We start from the raw sequence: 8,736 nt of genomic DNA, 5'->3' as shown, positions 1-8,736 counted from the left end.
TATCTTATCAAGTTTGCATACTCACTTCATGGTTTATATCTTCTACTAGAGTAATAATAATATAATATATCCATTCATTTATTGAATCTTTAGTTCCGGTTTTTGCACACCTACTATGTTTAAGGCATAGTGCTCGTCACCTTGGGTGTAAAGATATGAATAGGAGGCATGTCCTAAAGACACCCACACTTACTTCCATCATAATTCCATGTGTGTTATTCTGTGATCAAGATGAGTATATGGTGTTATGGAATCTCTAATTGTTTGCCTAACACAACATGTGGTTTAAGAGCTGTATTCGCTTGAGAAGAGCTGCTTCAGCAGAACCTAACAATGTGAGTATAAAGAAGCCAGATCAAGGTAACTCCCAACATGGAAATGATGTATTAATTACCTAAATGAATGTATTGAATGAGTGAATGAAATAATAGAAGATAAAGAAGAAATGAGATGCTATGGGTTAAACCCAGACCCTTTACATTTTATTTAGAGACAAAGAAGGGCTGAAAGAAAGTGATTGTAATTATGTAATTTTGGCAGTTCATACCTGTCTGATTACATATTTCTCTCTCTGGGCACAATACACAATCAAAGCAGCAGGTAGCTCTCTTCCTGAGGGATTTTCCTGAATCCTGGCTGACAGAACATCCTACACCCATAGGGGGGAGTTTGAAAGAAGAGAATTATTGATCATACTGAACAATACTATATAATTGGAAAATATTTTATTATTTAATAATATTGATAATATTGTTTAAATTATCTAAAAAATTATCTTAAAGATCACCTCTAAGATTTGACATGATTGATGTACCCAGGCAAAGCAAAATAAAATCAAGGTCAATCGGCAGAAAAGAGTTCCCAACATGAAGACACATACTGATTTAAAAGATTTTCCAGGTGCCGGCCCCGTGGCTTAGCGGTTAAGTGTGTGCGCTCCGCTGCTGGCGGCCCAGGTACGGATCCCGGGCGCGCACCGTGCCACTGCTTCTCCGGCCATGCTGAGGCCGTGTCCCACATACAGCAACTGGAAGGATGTGCAGCTATGACATACAACTATCTACTGGGGCTTTGGGGGGGGATACATAAATAAATAAAATTATTTTTAAAAAAGTATACTTTCAATATCTCTTGGACAGTAAGAAAAATTATATCAATAAATGAGAATTTTGTTATGAGTTAAATAATTTCACCATTATTTTCATATACGGTCTCTATCTTGTGATGTAGATGAAGAATTAATCAAAGATTGAGTTTTCTGCAGTCTTTTTGAATACCACGGCCCAGTCTATCAGCTCCTCATGTATGATGAAACCTTGACCACGTGGATCCTGGGGAACAAACTCCCTTACTTTCACCTGAAGTCCAAGACCTTTGGGAAATGATATAGTTCAGAATTTCATGCTGTGACACAGAGTTTCTTTTCTCAGCCAGTGACACATGAGCTCCAGTGCTGTTTTTAAATTGGGTGTTTTTAAGGAATGGGTGGAGCTGAAAGGGAGACATAATTGGGAAATTATATGAGGATGGAAATTGAGGACAGAAAACTCATATACGAACGGGTGGGGCTCCTGAGTTGCCCAGCAATTAGATTTTTCCCCTCTATATCAGTAATCCTCTGAATAAGTTCAATTTGGGGAGTGTTTACTATTTTGCATACTTAAGTAAGAAGGCATTCCTGTCTGCCCTTAGAGAGCACATGGTGATTTGTTTAAACCATTCCTGAAGATTCCATGTTCAGGGAGCACTGTAGGGCTAAACCTGAGCTGCACCTTGAGCAATGAGGTTTGCTTTAGGGGTGCTAGGGAGTTTCCTTGAACTCAAGAAGAGACAAAGAAAGATAGCTTTCTTCTTACTAACTTTGAACAAAATATTTTATTAAATGAGAGAGAAAAGATGAAAGCTCCTAGTAAACAATATTCATACAATAATTGATATAATTTATATATAAATGTATAACTAATATTTATATAATACATAAATCTATATAAGCTTATATATATATACATAAATAAATATATATTCACAATAAATGTGTGTATTTAGATCTGATATCACATTAACTTCCTTGTACCTGAGAGCAAGAGTTTCAAGACACATTATTCATAGGTTTTGGATTTATAAAAGTCTAGGACCATCTAAGTAGAATTGAAAAGGTCTTGGGGAAATTAAAATATATTTCAAAGTATTGGGGTTCTCATCTGTAAAAAGGGGATCAATCTCCTTGCTTCCAAAAGACATTTTAAATTTCAATGAAGAAATATTTATTTAACTAACAGTAGCCTTTCTAGAAAAATGCAGGAATGTTCAAATAAATTGTCCTTTCCCCAGTGGCATTTAAGATATCACAGGATAGGGCCAGAACTAGGTTTTGAAAATCCCTGAATTTTTAAATTCCCTTGGATGAATTGTCATTAAGTCTTATCTTAAAAACTTACCTCTCACAGTGAAAGTTTTTAATTGATTATTTTTAGTTAAAAGAGTTGACACTGTTGCTAAATAGCCCCTACAATCATTAGAGATTTACTTGCAACCTGTACGAAACAACAGCAATTCATTATGCTCAAGTCACCGCTGTTCTGTCGCAATGTCACTATTACAATTCTATACCCAAATGAAATAACTCTCCTATCCTAAAATACAATAATGGGAATCATATTTAAGGGAGAAATTTTACCTGCTAAGTGAGAAACATGAGCTGACCTGCATCCATTATGGACACCACTTCTGCTTTTATCAAAAGCATTTCATGGAGGGTTCAGGCCGCCACATCCACAGCATGATAGGTGTAGTAGCTGGATCCAGACATGGTCGTGTCTAATTTGTTCTTTGGCAGAGAATGCAGGGAGGCATTGAGCGGACACTCCAAAATTTTCCACATTTAGTTCCTGCAAAGGAGCAGTTAAAAATTTCAAGCCATAATTTGGTAAAGAGAAAGTCTTCTGGGTATTTAGAGGGGCGAACTGTCCATAGAGAGCGTTTAAATCCAGATATCTCAAAGTTCTGGTGTGCAAAGGAAAGACTCCCATGGTAAGAATGAAAAAGGGGTGAAGTGGAAAAAAGAAGCATCCCACTGTGGTGTAGTGATCCACACCATCTGAGTGGTTAAATAATACTTTCCTGCAATGCTCACACTAATTAATATACTTGTGTCACCATACAAGGTTAACATATTGGTTGGTGAGCCTATGATTCTGGCCATGAAGGTCCAATCTTTTGAAGTGTACGTCCTCTTGGTCACAGGTATCTTAGTCACAGGCAGGCACCGTTCATAGTCTCCTCTCTTCTGAGTTCCCAGAGGAACTGCTCACTTTTTATATCAACTGACACTAAATTTCCCACCCAGCTCCAGCCAAAATGTATCAGGAGCGAGACCCTTCTGAAGACTAAAGATATGTCCTTGGAAGCCACCTGATAGAGAGGAAAAGTAGTCCTTACCTTTCAGTACAGGATCAATATCTCCATAGGTGATCTGAATCAAAAGAGAAAAAAGGTTCTGTATTGAGTTCTCTGGAAGCAAAATAAACAGAATTTCAGCAAAATTCATATGATCAGGTAGCTAAACTTATATTCTTGGCAATAACTCTGTGAATATGAAGCAATATTATCTGATGGTAGAAGTGATTGAGGGGAAGCTTGGCTTTGAAGCCAGGCTGCCTGGGTTCAAATGCTGACTCTAATATGACTAGCTTAACGATATGGAGAAGGTTACATAACGCCTATCCATCTTAGTTTCTATATCTCTAAAAATTCCCATAATAATGGTACCTTTTCATTGTCTTTTATTAAGATTAAATTTGTGACTATTTGCAAAGTATTTGAAGAGTTTAATTTTTTTTTCATTTTTTTGTTTATTGCAGTAACATTGGTTTATAACATGGCATAAATTTTAGGTGTACATCATTATACTTTTATTTCTGCATAGATTACATCACACTCGCCACCCAAATACTAATTACAACCCTTCACCACACACTTGTACCGAATTATCCCTTTCGCCATTCTCCCTTCCACCTTCCCCTCTGGTAACCACCAATCCAATGTCTGTCTCTATGTATTTGTTTGTTGTTGTTATTATCTACTACTTAATGAGTGAAATCATACGATATTTGACCTTCTCCCTCTGTCTTATTTCACTTTGCCTAATACCCTCAATGTCCATCCATGTTGTCACATATGCCTGGATTTCATTGTTTCTTATGGCTGAGTAGTATTCCATTGTGCATATATACCATATCGTCTTTATCCATTCATTCCTTGTTGGGCCCTTAGGTTGCTTCCAAGTCTTGGCTATTGTGAATAAAGCTGCAATGAACACAGGGGTGCATGTATCTTTACGTATTGTGTTTTCAAGTTCTTTGGATAAATACCCAGCAATGGAATAGCTGGATCATATGGTAGTTCTATCCTTAAATTTTTGAGGAATCTCTATACTGTTTTCCATAGTGGCTACACAAGTTTGCACTCCCATCAGCAGTGTATGACAGTTCCCTTCTCTCCACAGCCTCTCCAACACATGTTGTTTCCTGTCTTGTTAATTATAGCCATTCTGACAGGCGTGAGGTGATATCTCATTGTAGTTTTGATTTGCATTTCCCTGATAGTTAATGATTTTGAACATCTTTTCATGTGTCTGCTGGCCATCTGTATATCTTCTTTGGAGAAATGTCTGTTCAGGTCTTTTGACCAAGTAAAATAGTTTTAAGTACATGTTTACATATAAAATTTTACTAACTAGAAGATAAATAACTAAGGTGTGGTTATTTCAGCATATCCAGCTTCCACTCCTTTCAGAGAATTTGGGTAATCACATTTCCAGAAGCTACGGTGGTCTGCTTTAGCCAATGATGCTAGCTTCTGGTTACTTCATCTCTTCTCAGCTTCACACACCAAAATAATGAATCCACCGTATCAAGAACGATCTGTGGTAGGTATTTTCCTATTAGGGAGATATGCAAACCCACTTTCTTCTTTTCCACTTGAGTGGCCACAGAATTTCACCAAGGAGGAAATCTTCAGTCTCTCCAGATCCATCCCTCCAGCATGCTCATAACTGTGGTATTTGTAGAGCTCCAGCGGTGTCCCAATCTGGACAGAGAATGCTGGTGTGGTTCCTGCAGTGACAGTCACAACCTTGATTTGTGCCTGGCAGGTGTCAAGAGGGATCTTCTGGCCTCCATCCAATGACCAGCTCATGGTGCTCTCCAAGGTGCTGACATCACTGTGGAAGGAGTTGTAGACATGGAAACCCAGAGACACATTGGGGAGCAGCTGGGGGCTCCTGTTGATTTCCTTGAAGGCAAAAACAAAGACCAGGACATAACGATAATTTTTGTAGTTCAACCTGTACTAAATCCATAGTATTAGAAATAAGATAAAGTCATTCACTTCAGGTGTAACACCCGTGGGAAAAAAAGGAGGAAATGCATGGCATTTTCACTCAAGCAACTTGTTCATTCCACAGCAATTATTGTCTCTTCATGACTTTGGAATCCAAAGCACATGCACATGGTGTTCCCAAAGCCTTGGAAGATCCAGCACTACCGCTCTGCACTCAAAAGAGATAGACCAATGTCCTAAAATGAGTTAGTTGGCAGGGTGCTTAAGGGGAAAGGACTAATTTCCATATTTGTTTACAAGTCAAGCACTATTTCATACAGTGACAGCAACATGAGGTTGGTCATGGCCAAGTGCCGGTATAATGAGATGAAGCAAAAGATCATGTTCCATACAAAGAAACTAGGTAAGACAGGGAAGTGCATAAGAAAAGCTTGGAGGAAGGGCAAGTCGAATATAGAATGGTGTCATCCAAACTTTTGCAATATACCTTTATAAAACTGCCTGCCTCGCAGAGCTAGGAAACACATCTCACCAGAAGCAGGGAAATTGCACCATAATAAATAAGGAGAGAATCTTAGGGAGAAAATAAAGAGAAAGGCAATTTATGACTCTATGGTTTTCTAAAAGAGTAAAAACAATTAAGAGTCCAAGGAGCAAGGTAAACTTGCAGCATTTCATATGTTTATTTACAGATTATAAAACCATCATAGGCAGTGAGCTTTACAGATTACCTTTGGTTTGATTCCTCTCTTGCACATCTAAGTTCAATCCAACTTTAATTTTCAAACAATTTAATTGATAAGGTACAACACGCAATTCCAGAAGATGGCACAATAGAACATAGGCTTTTGTTGCTCTACTATTAAAATATTATTTTCATTGGTGAATACAGCTTTAAAAACCAAAATGTTGGGAGACTGTAATTCTGAGTCACCCAGAGATACTCTGATTGGATTAAAAGAGGGCTTGTATTCATTTCCTATTGCTACTCTGAGAATCTACCACAGATTTAGAGGCTTAAAACAACACAAATCTATTATCTTGTACTTTGGGAGGTCAGAAATATAAAATGAGTCTCACTGGCTAAAATCAAGGTGTCAGCAGGACTGCATTCCTTCTGCAGGCTCTAGGGAAGTGTCCATTTCCTTGCACATTCTAGCTTCTAGAGGCTTCCCACTTTCTTAGGTAATAGCCTCGTATTACTTCAATCCCTGTTTTTGTTTTCATAACTCCTTCTCTGACTCTGACATTCTTGACTTATCCTTTCACTTGTAAGGACGCTTGCGATTATTTTGCACCCATCCAGATAATTCAGGATTATCTCCTCTTCTCAAAATCCTTGATTCTTCACATTTGCCAAGTCTCCTTTCTATGTGAGGTAACATACTCACAGATTCGAAGGATTAGGACTTTGTCACCTTTGAGGGCACGTTCCACCTACCACAGGACATAACTACATTCTTTCCAATACTTGAAGCAAAACACAGAAAAGACTAAAGTAGATAGAAATGTTATTCCATTTAAATATGAACCAAAAGAAAACATGGGTATCCTTGTTAATATCTGATAAAATCAGACTTCGTATCAAAAAGAGTGTAAAATATCAAAGGTGGTGATCATATGTGTTGAAAGGAAGAGAAGATCAAGTACTTACAGTGAATATATGTATCCCCCCCCAAACTGAAAAAAAGCTACTATGTATAGACCCTTATGCATAAGTACATACATGAACAACCAGATTTGGAGGTTTAGCACAACCTCTTAGAAATGGTCAAATTAGAGACAAAAAATTATGCAAATTTATGGAAAACAAGCTTAACAGATAGTTACATAAAACAGTAAATAATGCTGGACTATTTTGAACACCAAAGAATATACATACATTTGACAATACAATGGGCCATCAAGTAAGCCTTTGAACATTGAAATTATACACAGTGCATTCTCTGACCACAGTATCATTAGGCTAGCAATTAATAAAAAGACATCTAGAAAATTTCATTATATATATATATGTGTGTGTGTATATATATATTTTTTAAACACTTTATCTTTGATAAGTACTAGGGATCTAATGTACAACATGACTATAGTTAACACCGCTGTATGATACATATGCAAGTTGTTAGAGTAACCCTGAGTTCTGATCACAAGGAAAAACATATTCCTTTCTTTTTTTTTTTTGCTTTTTCTCCTTATTATATTTATATGAGGTGATAGATGCTAACTAAACTTATTGTGGTAATCGTTTTACCAAATATATAAGTCAAACCATCATGCTGTACACCTTAAGTTTATACAGTGATGAATGTCAATTACATCTGTATAAAACTTGTAAAAAACACATCTTTTTCAGAGAATACTCCAAATTATTTTAGACCATAAAGGATACTTAGTAAATGCATTTTGAAGAAAATTAAATGTCATCTCAATAAAAAGTTCGTTTTTGAATAATCTATATTCTTTGATGAGACTTGCTCTTAGCACTAACTTCTAGTCAAGATATGGTGTGCCCAAGGATTCTCTCCCTTCCCACATCGTGAGTCAGGAGCAGGATGGCATGTGGATCAGCACAGTGGGATCTTAGCGTTTTTCGCCTGCAACTTGCATCCTTTAGGCTTTCAGAATATAATTAATAATAGAGATTATTCCAAGGCAGGAGAAAATAAAAGATGCTTATTTCTGTCTTCTGTTTGGGGGGAAAATATTCCAGAAGGGAAAATTAAAGGAAACCACAAATAATTATTAAAAGAAAAGAAAGGAGCTGATGACTCATTGTTTACTGGAGAATCTCAGCACAGCTTTTATATTCAACTTTCATAAATGTCAGAGGGATTTACACGCACACACGAACTTATCTTTGCTTGGACGAATCACAAAGAAATTTCTGTTGCATTTCTGAATCCTAGGTCAATGTATAGAAGGGAGAAAATCCACTGACCACCAAGTTCCCTTCCTTGTAGACATTGGGCCTTATGTAATCAAAGCCATCAGAATAACTCATCATACACATGGAATGTGGAAATTTCACAAGGAGGGGCAGAAGAAGCAGAAACAACATCCCAGCTGACTCATCAGTTTGAGGCAAGTCCTCAGGTCAGTGATTACTGGGGGAGCAGAGCAGGAAGGAGACCTGCAGTGTAGCCTTCTGCAGGGAAATTTTATTCCTGTGCAGGGTACACGTGTCTAAAAGTGCTCTGCCATTCAAGACCATGGAAAGAAGAATTGTTATTGATCAGAACTAGGGCATTTTCAGAAGCGATATATACTGGCTCAGATCTTCCCCCAATGTGACTGTGGATCAGAGTTGCTTCTGGTCTCCTCTTGCTGTCACTCCCCCAGTCCAGGCCTAACTGGTCAGTGCTCTCAGTAAGGAGCCCTGGGGTCCCCCTTGCC

The sequence above is a fragment of the Diceros bicornis genome (assembly GCF_020826845.1).
Source record: "Diceros bicornis minor isolate mBicDic1 chromosome 13 unlocalized genomic scaffold, mDicBic1.mat.cur SUPER_13_unloc_1, whole genome shotgun sequence".
Lineage (NCBI taxonomy): Eukaryota > Metazoa > Chordata > Mammalia > Perissodactyla > Rhinocerotidae > Diceros > Diceros bicornis.
This window is presented reverse-complemented; position numbering follows the sequence as displayed.